At 41.0% G+C, this 13,257-nt stretch overlaps 1 long non-coding RNA gene across 6 annotated transcripts in view; it reads right to left on the bottom strand.

The window, feature by feature from the left end:
• Positions 1-13,257, bottom strand: part of LOC138987235 (uncharacterized) — a 123,554-nt gene that overhangs the window by 79,945 nt on the left and 30,352 nt on the right. For 3 of the 6 annotated variants that reach the window (XR_011463680.1, XR_011463684.1, XR_011463679.1), the window contains one exon: positions 4,452-9,709. The exons of the other annotated variants lie outside the window; for them this stretch is intronic. This is a non-coding gene — a long non-coding RNA (uncharacterized lncRNA). Of the gene's footprint in view, positions 1-4,451; positions 9,710-13,257 lie in introns of those variants that run through there. 6 annotated transcript variants of the gene reach the window in all.

Genomic DNA, 13,257 nt, shown 5'->3' with positions numbered 1-13,257 from the left:
TCTCATGATGTACTCTGCATAGAAGTTAAATAAGTAAGGTGACAATATACAGCCTTGACGTACTCCTTTTCCTATTTGGAACCAGTCTGTTGTTCCATGTCCAGTTCTAACTGTCGCTTCCTGACCTGCATATAGGTTTCTCAAGAGGCAGGTCAGGTGGTCTGGTATTCCCATCTCTTTCAGAATTTTCCACACTTTATTGTGATCCACACAAAGGCTTTGGCATAGTCAATAAAGCAGAAATAGATGTTTTTCTGGAACTCTCTTGCTTTTTCGATGATCCAGTGGATGTTGGCAATTTGATCTCTGGTTCCTCTGCCTTTTCTAAAACCCGCTTGAACACCTGGAAGTTCATGGTTCACGTATTGCTGAAGCCTGGCTTGGAGAATTTTGAGCATCATTTTACTAGCATGTGAGATGAGTGCAATAGTGTGATAGTGTCCATAAGGCTGCAAAAAGTCAGACACAACTGAGCTACTTTTACTTCACTTCTTCAACAACAAAAACATACTAAGAAAATGTGTGTTCTATTTCTCCTCAATAAAGTCAATTCTTCTGCACTTAAAACTGACACATTAACAGTTAGGTATTTGGTAGCATACTGAAATTCAACATCGTAATCCCCATTAGCAGGAAAATAAAAACCAAACCTAATCCATGCCTACAAGTTTCCCACACTAGAACTAAATGCACTGCCAACAGGCCCTTGATGTATAATACATTATCACATGAAAATGCAATTATGAAAAATATGAGACTACCACTGTCTACAAGTACATAATGCATTCAACATAAGTTACACAGTAACTTTGAAAATTTAAGCTAGCTTCTGTGGATATGAGCCCATTTAAAGGACCTGGAGTGGCAAGGTAAAGGAAGAACTAATTACCGTACAAAATGACATAAAAATAGAAACATCAACAACGTACAAGAGCTGAGGAGGAGTTGGAAGGTTCTATGTGAGAGGCAAGGTGGGACTTCCCTGGCAGTTCCGTGTTTAAGACTCCAAGCTTCTCTACAGGGGGTGTGGCTTCCACCACTGGTTGGGGGGCAGTGGATGGAGGGAGACTAAGCCGTGGTGAGGCCAAAAAAATGTCTATATGAGAGGCAAGAGCATCTTTTCCAGCAAATTTTAAGGTGAATCCAGGTAGGTCTGTGCTTAGACGCTAAACCATGTGGTATTATTATTAGTGTTGGATTGCCGCAAAAGTGGAACTGCAGGAGACTGCCTCAATGATTTGTGCATGTGGTTTCATTTCTTTCCCTGATATTCTTAAGCATCAGTGTTGGATCATCCAAAGGGGCTGCCTCAGATAGTCTGTGCTCTGCATTTTCCCACAAGCACACAGTCAAGAGGGGGGGAAAATACTAAAGCAGCCACAGAAATGTAGGTCAAAACAAAAAGAGCTCAGAAATTGCTGCAAAAGGAAAAAAGAAAAAGCAGCAAAAAAAATGGCAGCCAAATGCTGAGGTATTTAAGGACAATATAGGTGGGCCAAGAAAAAGGTATCTCTTGTGATGAGAATTTCTAAGATCTATTTTTAAAAGAATAGACAACACAATAACAATTGTGTTAGTTTCTGCTGTACGGCAAAGGGAATCAGTTATACATATATATTCCACTCTTTTTTACATTCCATTCCCTATAGGTCATTACAGAATATCGAGTAGAGTTCCCTGTGCTATCAGTAAGTCCTTATTGAGTTATCTATTTTATATAGAGTAGAGAGCATATGTCAATCCCAATCTCCCATTTTTTCCCTCCCCTTTTCCCTTTGGTAACCATAAGTTTGTTTTCTACATCTGTGACTCTATGTCTGTTTTGTAAATAGGTTCATTTGCACCATTTTTTTTAGCTTCTACATATAAGCAATATCATATAATATTTATCTTGCTCTGACTTACTCAGTCTCCAGGCCCACCCATCTTGCTACAAATGGCATTATTTCATTCTTTTTTTAAGGCTGAGTGATATTCCATATCTTCCCTGGTGGCTCAGATGTAAAGAATCTGCCTGCAATGCAGGAGACTCGGGTTCAATCCCTGGGTCAGGAAGATGCCCTGGAGAAGGGATTGGATACCCATTCCAGTATGCTTGCCTGGAGAATTCCATGGATGGAGAGCCTGGAGGGCCACAGTCCATGGGATCACAAAGACTCGGACACAACTGAAGTGACGTAGCACCAGGACATACCACATCTTCTTTCTCCATTCTTCCATCGATGGATATTTAAGTTCCTTCCGTTTCCTGGCTATTGTAAACAGTGCTGCAGTGAACACTGGGGCACATGTATCTTTTCAAATTATGATTTTCTGTGTGGATTGTTTTTTATTTTGTTCATGCTCTGCTTTGCTGTGCAAAAACTTGTAAGTTTAATTAGATCCCACCCATTTGTTTTTGTTTGTATTTTCATTGCTCCAGGAGGTGGATCCAATAAGATCTTGCTGTGATTTATGTCAGAGCGTGTTCTGCTTATGTTCTCCTCCAAGAATTTTATAGTATCCAGCCTTACATTTAGGTTTTTAATCCAGTTTACTTATTGTGAGTTAATTTTTATGTAGTGTTAGAGAATGCTCTAATTTCATTCTTTTACATATAGTGGTCCAGTTTTCCCAGCACCACTTATTGAAGAGACTGCCTTTTCTCCATTGTGTTCTTGCCTCCTTTGTCATAGATTAGATGACCAGAGGTGTATGGATTTATCTCTGGACTTTCAACATAATCCTTTTCTAGCTCTCCAAACTTGTTTCTCTGGTTCCTCTGTTTCATTTTCAATAAATTGTCTACATGTTGCTGTTCTCTAGAGTTTCCAACCTTAGTTCTTTTCCCTTTTCCCTCTATATTCCCTTTATTTAAACATCTTATGTGTATCTATGGCTTCAAGCACCACTTATGAGAATGACTCTAAACATCAGGTCCCACAAGTAAAGGGTTCAGTTCTATAAGATTGCTTCCCCCATTTCAGGCTCAAGTTGAAGGTCAAAGCTATACATTAGCAGTTCCCATGACCCTCTCATTGGTCTTCAGACATCAGTCACAAGCCCATGTTGTTACCTGTAGTTCTGACTAACCAGCCATAAATCAGAGGTTCCCATGACCTCCTCTTTGAGTTCAATTAATTTGCTAGAATAGCTAATAGAATTCAGAGAAACATTTTATTTACTAGATTACCAATTTATTATAAAATGAGATCACTCAGAAGTAGTCAGTTAGAAGAGCTGCATAGGTATGGGGAGGGTGTGGAGCCTCCATGCCTTCTCCACTGCAGCACTCTCCCTCATCTCCATGTGTTTACCAATCCAGCAGCTCTCTGAGCTCTGTCCTCTTGGGTGTTTATGAAGGCAGCAGTACACAATCGTGGTTGATTAAATCATTGGCCCTTGTTGATTGATTCAACCTCCAGGCCCTTTCCCCTCTCTGGAAGTCTTCAATCACAAGGTTGGTTCTCCAGGTAAACTGCCCCCAACCTTAGTGAGGCCCGAAAGCCACTTCATTATCATGAGACAGCTTTGTCAGTCTCAGCACTTAGAAAATTCAAAGGGTTTGGGGAGCTGTAAGTCAGGAACTGTGCATGAGGATCAAATATAAATGAGACTTCCCAGGGGGCGTTAGTGGTATAGAATCCATGGGGCAATGCAGGAGACACAGGAGATGTGGGTTTGATCCCTGGGTAGGGAAGAGCTCCTGGAGTGAGAAATGGCAACCCAATTCAGTATTCTTGCCTGGAAAGTTCCAAGGATGGAGGAGCCTGGCAGGCTACAGTCCATGGGGCTGCAAAGAGTGGGACATGACTGAGCACCACCAATGTGTTTTGATCATCTGAACGACCAAGTACATGTTTTTTTCTTATAAATCACAATATCACACCCCATATCTTCTATTTCTGTACAAACCTCTCCATCATCTCTGCTTCTTCCTTTGCGGCATGCTATTGCTTAGCAAATCCTGTTAATGGTGTTTCCAAGGCGAGGCACAGGTCATGTTCACTCTTGCTAGTTCTCCCCTAGATTAGCTCTTCACTAACTCTTGCCTAGACTACTGTAATAGTGTCCCAGATGGGCTCTTCCCAAAAACTGCTTCTTAAAATTGTTAGCAATTTGGATGTCACAGTTTGATTGATCACCTCTCTCTTTTTGAAGTCCTTCTATACTTCTCCCTTGCCTATCAGAGTTAGTTCAACTTTATTTTTTAAAAATAGTAAGTTTATTGCAAGGAGATCCAACCAGTCCATTCTAAAGGAGATCAGTCGTGGGTATTCTTTGGAAGGACTGATGTTAAAGCTGAAACTCCAATACTTTGGCCACCTCGTGTGAAGAGCTGACTCATTGGAAAAGACTCTGATGCTGGGAGGGATTGGGGGCAGGAGGAGAAGGGAATGACAGAGGATGAGATGGCTGGATGGCATCACTGACTCAATGGACATGAGTTTGGGTGAACTCCAGGAGTTGGTGATGGACAGGGAGGCCTGGAGTGCTGCAATTCATGGGGTCGCAAAGAGTCGGACACAACTGAGTGACTGAACTGAACTGAGATGAAGTTTATTGAACCCATTATGTGACCAGTGCTGCACACATTATTTTACTTATTTCTCTGAAAAGCCTATAAAGTGGATTTGTGTGGATTTGCATATGAAATAGTTACAATTATAAAATATTAAACTATTTCCATCAATTGTGGATATACTATTGATTTAACAACTTTTTTAGGCAATAAAGAAATATTACACTAAATATACATATCGATTGCAAGATTTTTTTTTATTTTAAAAACATTAAAATGAGGAAGAACAATGTGACTCTTAGAAACAAGGAAATACAATACCTTCCTATTTTAAACCAAGTCACTGCTCTTTCTGATATACAATGTTCCTTTTCCCTTTGACCCAGGGTTCAAACTTTTCAGTCTTATTTCCCTCTCTTCTCCTCATGCTTCTTTCATTTACCCACTCTGGGGTCTTGGTCTTGATTTCTCCTATACCGCAAATACTCACTCTTCCTTACTCCACTTGTGCAAAGACAACTATGCCTCAACACATGGCTCAAACACACCTTCCTTCGTTAATTCTTTTCTGATTCCCCAAATGAAAATGACCTCTCACTCCTCTGAACTATCATACATTCTGCAGTCTGACATGAAACTACCCTTTGTATCTTGTGATAGGTTTATGTATACTCCATTCCTCCACATGAGTCTAAGCTTCTCTGAGATCCAACTGTAACTCATACATCTTTGCACAACTACCCCCAATGCCCTCCTCCTGTACCCACTATAAACCCTAGCAACTCCTTGTACATAATAAACTCTTAAGCATACTTATCAGCTGAATGACGAACCAGAACACATTTAGTGGTTTTTCCCTATTATTCATTATGACTAAATGAAGACTGATGGTCCCCAAGCATGTTGCCACTCCTCATCCAAGAATCAACGTGTATGGGACTTCCCTGGTGGTCCAGTGGTTAAGAATCTGTCTTGCAATGCAGGGGTCACAGGTTTGAGCCCTGGTCTGGGAACTAAGATCCCACATGCTGTGGGGCAACTTGGAGAAGGAGATGGCACTAAGCCTGAGCTGCGCACTGAGCAACTACTGAAGCCCACATGCTCTGGAGCCTGCGAGTCACAACGAGAGAGTCCATGCACTGCAGTGAAAGATCCCATGTGACACAATGAAGATCCGGCAACTAAGACCCCATGCAGCCAAATAAATACATATTTTTTAAAAGAATAGAGATGTAGGACTTTAAGAAACGTTCATTCTCTTGCCACAGTCAAGTCACAACTTGATGGGCTCAAACAGCTGTACTTTTCCTAAGTGATAGCCTTTTTATTTCTTCAAGAATAAAATTTTTTTTAAGGAGGCTCTTTAGAACTTAGGCTAAACTAACTTTCCTTTTAAAAATATAAAGTCCTTCTAAGCAACAGAAGAAATGCTCTGTGTGCTAAAGTGGAAATTTTTTATCATCTTGCTCTTACGTACCATTTCCTGGAAGGGAAGTTGTTGTGGGAAACCTAAATATTTCTTAGCCTTGGCCCTTGCCCTAATATTTCATAGGAAAGTGTTACATTAAAAATAAGTATGTCACAGACACTTGTTTATATTCCTCGTTATTAGTCTCAGTTCAGTTCAGTCGCTCAGTCATGTCCAACTCTTTGCGACTCCATGAACCGCAGCACGCTAGGCCTCCCTGTCCATCACCAACTCCTGGAGTTCACTCAAGCCCATGTCCATTGAGTCAGTGATGCCATCCAACCATCTCATCCTCTGTCGTCCCCTTCTCCTCCTGCCCTCAATCTTTCCCAGCATCAGGGTCTTTTCAAATGAGTCAGCTCTACGCATCAGGTGGCCAAAGTATTGGAGTTTAAGCTTCAACATAAGTCCTTCAAATGAACACCCAGGACTGATCTCCTTTGGGATGGACTGGTTGGATCTCCTTGCAGTCCAAGGGGCTCAGACATTAGCAAATGATGCTATATAGATCTTTGTCTGTTCTTTTGTTTATGTCTTACAGCAGCCGTCCCCAACCTTTTTGGCACCAGGGATTAGTTTCGTGGAAGACAACTTTTCCATGGACAGGGGTGGGGTAATGGTTTGGGGATGATTCAAGCACATTATATTTATTATGCTACTGCTGACGTGACAGGAGGCCGAGCTCAGGTAGTAAGGAGATGGGGATGGAGAAGGAAAGTGAAAGTGAAAGTTGCTCAGCTGTGTCTGACTCTTTGCGACTCCATGGACTATACAGACCATGGAATTCTCCAGGCCAGAATACTGGAGTGGGTAGCCTTTCCCTTCTCCAGGAGGTCTTCCCAACCCAGGGATCGAACCGAGGTCTCCCACATTGCAGGTGGGTTCTTTCCCAGCTGAGCCACAAAAGTGACTGAAAATCTAGAGGAAGCTTCACGTGCCCCCCTGGCCACTCACCTCCTCGTTTGTAGTCTGGTTCCTAACAGGCCATTGACTGGTGCTGGTCCATGACCTGGGGTTGGGGACCCCTGCTTTACAGGATATAGCAGAATCCTGTGATGATCTACTATATTACTTAGACTCTTTATTGCAGTGGGAGAGCTTACAAAAATTTTTTTAAACATTTTTTCATTTAATTCTCAAAACAACTCACTAATGTAGGTATTGATATACACATTTTACAAATGAATCAACTGAGAATGATTCAAGAATATTTTCACCCAAGGTCATAGAGCTAATAAATGGCGGAGAGTGGATTTGAATCCAGGTCTCCTCACTCCGGGACCTGAATCTGGTTCATAATTTGTAAGGAATCTGATATGAGTAACTAGTGTTTTCAAATGAGACTAGTATTTATGGAAGAGTCTGACAAACTATCGCTGTGTCATGACCTTTAAAAAGAAACCAAGAGTAAATAATTCTAAAAGCTTACAGATTGTACATGCAAGAATCTATGTGACTCGGTTTCAAGTGTTTCGTCAGCCCCCTAACTACTTAGATTCTGAGGAAATCAGAATTCTCTATCCTCTAAAACCTCCTCTCCAAGTTCTATTTCCAGTTATCTGATTTGGAATTCTGTCACAAGAAAACAGGTGGTTTATGTCACCTCATATCTCAATCTCCAAAAAACTTCTCACATTGTATATCCAGATAAATGGTGATAAGATGTGAGGATATGAAGGCTAGATCAATAGCATTCCAATCTTTTTGAAGAACTCAGCTAACACTGATTTACGAAAAGCCACCCACAAACAGAGAGAAAATGATGGCACCACCACTCAGGCCCACCTGGTCTAAGCCCAAAATACACTTGCACACACGTGCCCTCAGCCATCCTCCGTTCCCTCTTCATGACAGTTAGTGTTTTTATTTGGCCAATAGCTAGCTGTTAAAGATGAAATGAAGAAACACAGGTTTTTAGACCACAGCAAGGAAATCTTTAAGCAAACCTATGTTGGTTGACTAACACAGGATGAGATCACAGAATTTTTTAAAATATAGGTTTAATCTTTATAATGACTGTGAATGAAAAATGTTGCCGCCGTATCAGTAAACAAAGGCTGTTGCAAGCCATCAATCCATTACAGCAGCCCTAACAGTAAACCCTGAGGGAAGTCAGGATAGAGGTGAACAAGCTGCCCCACTGCCAAGCCTTAGGTCACTGCAGCCACCCCCACGGTCCACCCTGAGGGGACTCAGGATAAGACAGATACTGGCCCCAGATAGCTGAGGTGCATATCAAAGGAGGGTTCCCATGAGTTCAGACTCTTGCATCTTCCCATACATAAAAAAAGTGCTAAATTCATTAACTTGAAATATCTGGTTGTCTTGATTTAACAGGAATATTTTGATATCTTTACTGCCTGTTCTTTGTTGCAAAAACTATATCTCGTGGCTTCTCCCTTACTACTTCCAAACAGTCCCTTTGAAAAATTCTGAGAGGTTGCCTCCAGGGTTTGAAGTCTTCAGAAAGTCTGCCAAATAAAACAGACTTCTCAACTTTCAAGTTGTACATTTTTTTAAGTTAACATGGCCTTGAGAGGTGGACATAATTATACCCATTTTATGAATGAGGATGCTGAGGCTCAGCAAGGTTAAATAACTCACTCAAGGTCATACAGTTAGAAAGTGGTAGATCCAAACTCTCTGTCTTCCTTCAAAGTCTGTGCTATTACTAATACTACCACATTGCTTCTCAGATCTATTTTTGTGTGATATTAAAATGTAGATGAATTCCAGTTTAATATATTATATCACTGGATTATCCTCACAGTTCAGTTCAGCTCAGTTGTTCAGTCGTGTCCAACTCTTTGCAACCCCATGGACTGCAGCACACCAGGCTTCCCTGTCCATTACCAACTCCTGGAGCATATTCAAACTCATATCCATTGCGTTGGTGATGCCATCTAACCATCTCATCCTCTGTTGTCCCCTTCTCCTCCCGCCTTCAATCTTTCCCAGCATCAGGGTCTTTTCCATGAGTCAGTTCTTCACATCGGGTGGCCAAAGTATTGGAGTTTCAGCTTCAGCATCAGTCCTTCCAATGAATATTCAGGACTGGTTTCCCTTAGGATGGACTGGTTGGATATCCTTGCAGTCCAAGGGACTCTCAAGAGTCTTCTCCAACACCACAGTTCAAAAGCATCAATTCTTCGGCACTCAGCTTTCTTTTTAGTCCAACTCTCACATCCATACATGACTACTGGAAAAATCATATCTTTGACTAGATGGACCTTTGTTGATAAAGTAATGTCTCTTTCTTTTTAATATGCTGTCTAGGTTTGTCATAACCTTTCTTCCAAGGAGCAAGCATCTTTTAATTTCATGGCTGCAATCACCATCTGTAGTGATTTTGGAACGCCCCAAAATAAAGTCAGCCACTGTTTCCGTTGTTTTCTCATCTATTTGCCATGAAGTGATGGACCAGATGCCATGATCTTAGTTTTCTGAATGTTGAGTTTTAAGCCAACTTTTTCACTCTCCTCTTTCACTTTCATCAAGAGGCTCTTTAGTTCTTCTTCACTTTCTCCCATAAGAGTGGTGTCATCTGTGTATCTGAGGTTATTGATATTTCTCCCGGCAATCTTGATTCCACCTTGTGCTTCATCCAGCCCAGCATTTTGCATGATGCACTCTGTATATAAGTTAATAAGCAGGGTGACAATATACAGCCTTGATGTACTCCTTTCCCGATTTGGAACCAGTCTGTTGTTCCATATCCTCACAAGGAACCTGTAAATGTGCTAACAAAAGACAAAAAAATAATCTGGATTTCCTATTGGTTTCCATTTCTTCCATCCTTTCTGGAGTCTCTCTTAATTAAATTCTTAGTCACAACTATCTGTATGCATGTCTAACACATTTGAACCTTAACAGTAAAAAGAAAACAACAGTTCAAACAGTCTACTGTCTTGAAGAAAACAACTACAATATACAAAAGATACTCTGAGGTCTACCTGGATGATAGACCTCTCAGAACAGTTTGAGGCAGAGTTGTTCATAAAGCACATAGGAAACAAGCAACTGCCTCTAAAATTATCTTCCATCAATTCCTGCGGTTTTGGGCCATTGACCAATGTCAGAAAGTTGCTCACTTCGAGAAAACATATCCACAGCTGCATGCACACTGGTATCTGGTCATTCCTGGAATGGCTGAGGCAAGTTGAGAGAATTTTAAAGAAAAGAGAAACATAGCACTTAAACTGGGCATGGATAAATGGATAATGGCAGATATAGTTGTTCTCTTTGGAAGTATGGTGATATTTTTGTAAAAGAGTACTTGTTTATATTGTACATAAAGTAGATAAGCAACAAGGATTTATTACATAGCCCAGGGAATAATGTCTGATACCTTGTAATAACCTATAATAAAATATAATCTGCAAAGAGAAAATCTGAATCACTACGCTGTACATCTGAAACTAACATGATATTGTAAACAACTATGCTTCAATAAAAAAGAATATTTGTTTAAGTAATTATTTGAATATCTTGATGGATTTTATCCTTTTTATCCATATATATCAATAAAAGTGGGACTGAAAATGGAAAAACAAATACTGGTACTGTTGATAAGGATAGAGCTCATAAATTAATACAATTGCGATGAAAACAGAAAACAATGAATGGCCAAGCCAAAAGCAGACACACTTTGGTCTCCACTGGAGGATGGCTGGACTTCAGCCAGTACTCCCTATATCCAGCGGTGAGGGAAAGCATTAAACTAAAGAGCTCAGACAAAATGCTAGAAATATACAATCAAAAACTAACTGTGAAAACAAGATATATGTAGGGATTTTCTAGTACTTTAAGTTCTTTGGTCCTAGAATGCTGTTTACAATACATAAGTCTATGATTTGAGTTTTGTGAATTAGTGTATATTTTTAGGAGTGCATTATGTACAGATGTACACAGAGGACTGCTTATACCTAGCTGTTTTGTCTCCATGCCCGTTCATTTGAGCTAAACAAACAAATTGGATGTCAGAGTGATGAAGCCTGCAGAATAAGCATAAAAACACTAAAATGACTGCAGATCCAGGAGCTGAGGCGAGCATCCAGATTTGTGCGTGAGGAAGAGCTGAGGTTAATGCAGCTGCAAACCAGCACCCTGCAGAGGCACAGGCATGGGCAGCTGGCACTGCCTCAGGACAGGAAGCCTCCAGGGCGCTGCCTTCTTTCAGATGTTGTGGGGAAAAGAAACTAGGTACACGAAGTGCATTTAAGTTCCCGCTCCAAAGAACAGTTAAATAAATAACTTCAGAGCACAGTGTCCTAAGCCTGGTCCCAGGAATTTCTTGAGCTGAGATAAACGTCTGCTTATGAGTATCCAATTCTGTCCCCAGTTTCCAGAGGTTTTTTCCTTTTTTTCCTTCACTCAGATACCCAGAAGCCCTCTTTTCATTGTGGCTTTATCAGTCAGCCCTATCTATCACCATCAGACTTGCCTTCCCTCCTAAATAAAAGTACAGAGAACATTTCTACCCATCCACCCACTCATCAGGGACTACAAGATTCAACTCACATCCTGCAAGCTCAGGATGGAACATGAATCCTTTGAACTACCTGGGCACAGTAGCTGACTGTCAGGAAGCCGCCTGTGGCCTCCTCACGCTGCCACACTATTTACACAGCTGATGGAAGTTTGCCCTGGTTGAGGAATTTGGCTCTAGAGGATTCCCTTTAGAATTCCCAAAGAGCCCATTCACCCTGTCCCACCCGCACAGATGCCTGTGGAGATAGGAACAGTGGGGTTCATTTTCTAACTTCCTCTGTACACACCATAACTCTACACATTTATTTAAAAGTGGGGGTCACAGAAGAGCGGAGGGAGCTACAAAACATAACACTGTATGAGCTATTTTCAGAAAATATTTTAGGTAAAGTCAACAACCCCCTGCCCCTGCCACTCAAACATTCCTCTGCTCCATTCAGCAGCCTAAACTCTGCCCTGCATGTCTGCAGACACGAAGCAAGGCTGGGACGTGACGCCCAACAGAGAAGGAACCTTTCCAGGGCAGCAACAGGAAAGCCCAAAGAGTCAACCTAGTCTCAAAGCAGAGAGGAGAGAAACAGCAAAGCAGAAGCCTTGACATCCCTCTCCTTTAATAATTTAAAGCCTTGCTATTAGCAGAGGGGAAAGAAAATATGAGACATGATTTCATTATGACAATAAGGCAGCAGAGGTGATAAGCTGGAGGAAGTAATTTTCTGAAGCCTTTCTTGATTTTTTTAAAGATAAGGATTAATTTTTATTCTGTCAATTATTAAAATGTTAGAAATGACAGTAAGCTATTACCGTCTCCCACTCTTACTACCAACTGCGATAGTGGTGATGGTCCAATCCTGCCAGCCATGGGGCCTGCTTTCCGCAGCTGTGAATAGCTTCTTTCACTAGGAAAACTGGTCAGGAAACAGCCCTCCATTCAGAAGAGAGGTGTCTATGAGATGTAAATGTAGATCCAAAATGTTCCCTTTCTTAATTTCCTTTCCTTGCTGCTAATATTATCCTACCCTAAGTAATCTTCCTACATTGCTCAAATAAACTCCTTCTAAACCAGCTCAATCTTAACCACGAGAAGAGGAGATAACTGATCCTCCCACATATACATCCTACTTCTTTCCTTTGAAAAGACAAAAGTGTAGTCTCAAGATTAAGGGCTTAGGTTTTGGTGCCAAACTCTTGAGTTTGACTTGACCTTGCTAAATTGACTCAGCAACTTTGGACAAATTACTTTCATCTCAATGTTCTTATTTGTATCCATTTCCTTATTTGTAATATGGGAACAATAGCAGTTCCTAGCTTCTATTAGGGGTGGTTGTAAAGATTATACATAAGACACCTTGACTATGGATTAATAGACTGAAAAAAAGTACACACTAAAAGTTGAGAGTTAGGTCAAAACTAAGGACTTAACCCCGGGACCCAGAATCTCAGATAGCCCTGAGAAACTGCCCCAAACAGGCAAAAAATATACAGGAGTTTTTGCAACAAAGATCAGGTAATCAGAACATCAAAAGATTGCTGTCAACTAAAAAAAATCTGATACCTCAAGTTAAGGAATTTAGCACATTTCTGTGTAGAAGATACAAGATTCTTGGCTCACCGAAATCATGCCTTTGATATGCACCTCAGCTATTTGGGGCCAGTATCCTATGTTTTCTCATCTTGAGTGTCCTCAAGGTGCAAGGCTGGGGGCGGGGTGGTGCCTACAGTGTCTGATGATTTAATGTGGGCGTTATATTTCTATCCTGAATTCCCTCAGGGCTCACCATCCGGTTGGTTGTAATGT

Source organism: Bos mutus, chromosome 3 (assembly GCF_027580195.1).
Source record: "Bos mutus isolate GX-2022 chromosome 3, NWIPB_WYAK_1.1, whole genome shotgun sequence".
NCBI classification, from domain to species: Eukaryota; Metazoa; Chordata; class Mammalia; order Artiodactyla; family Bovidae; genus Bos; species Bos mutus.
This window is presented reverse-complemented; position numbering and strand designations above follow the sequence as displayed.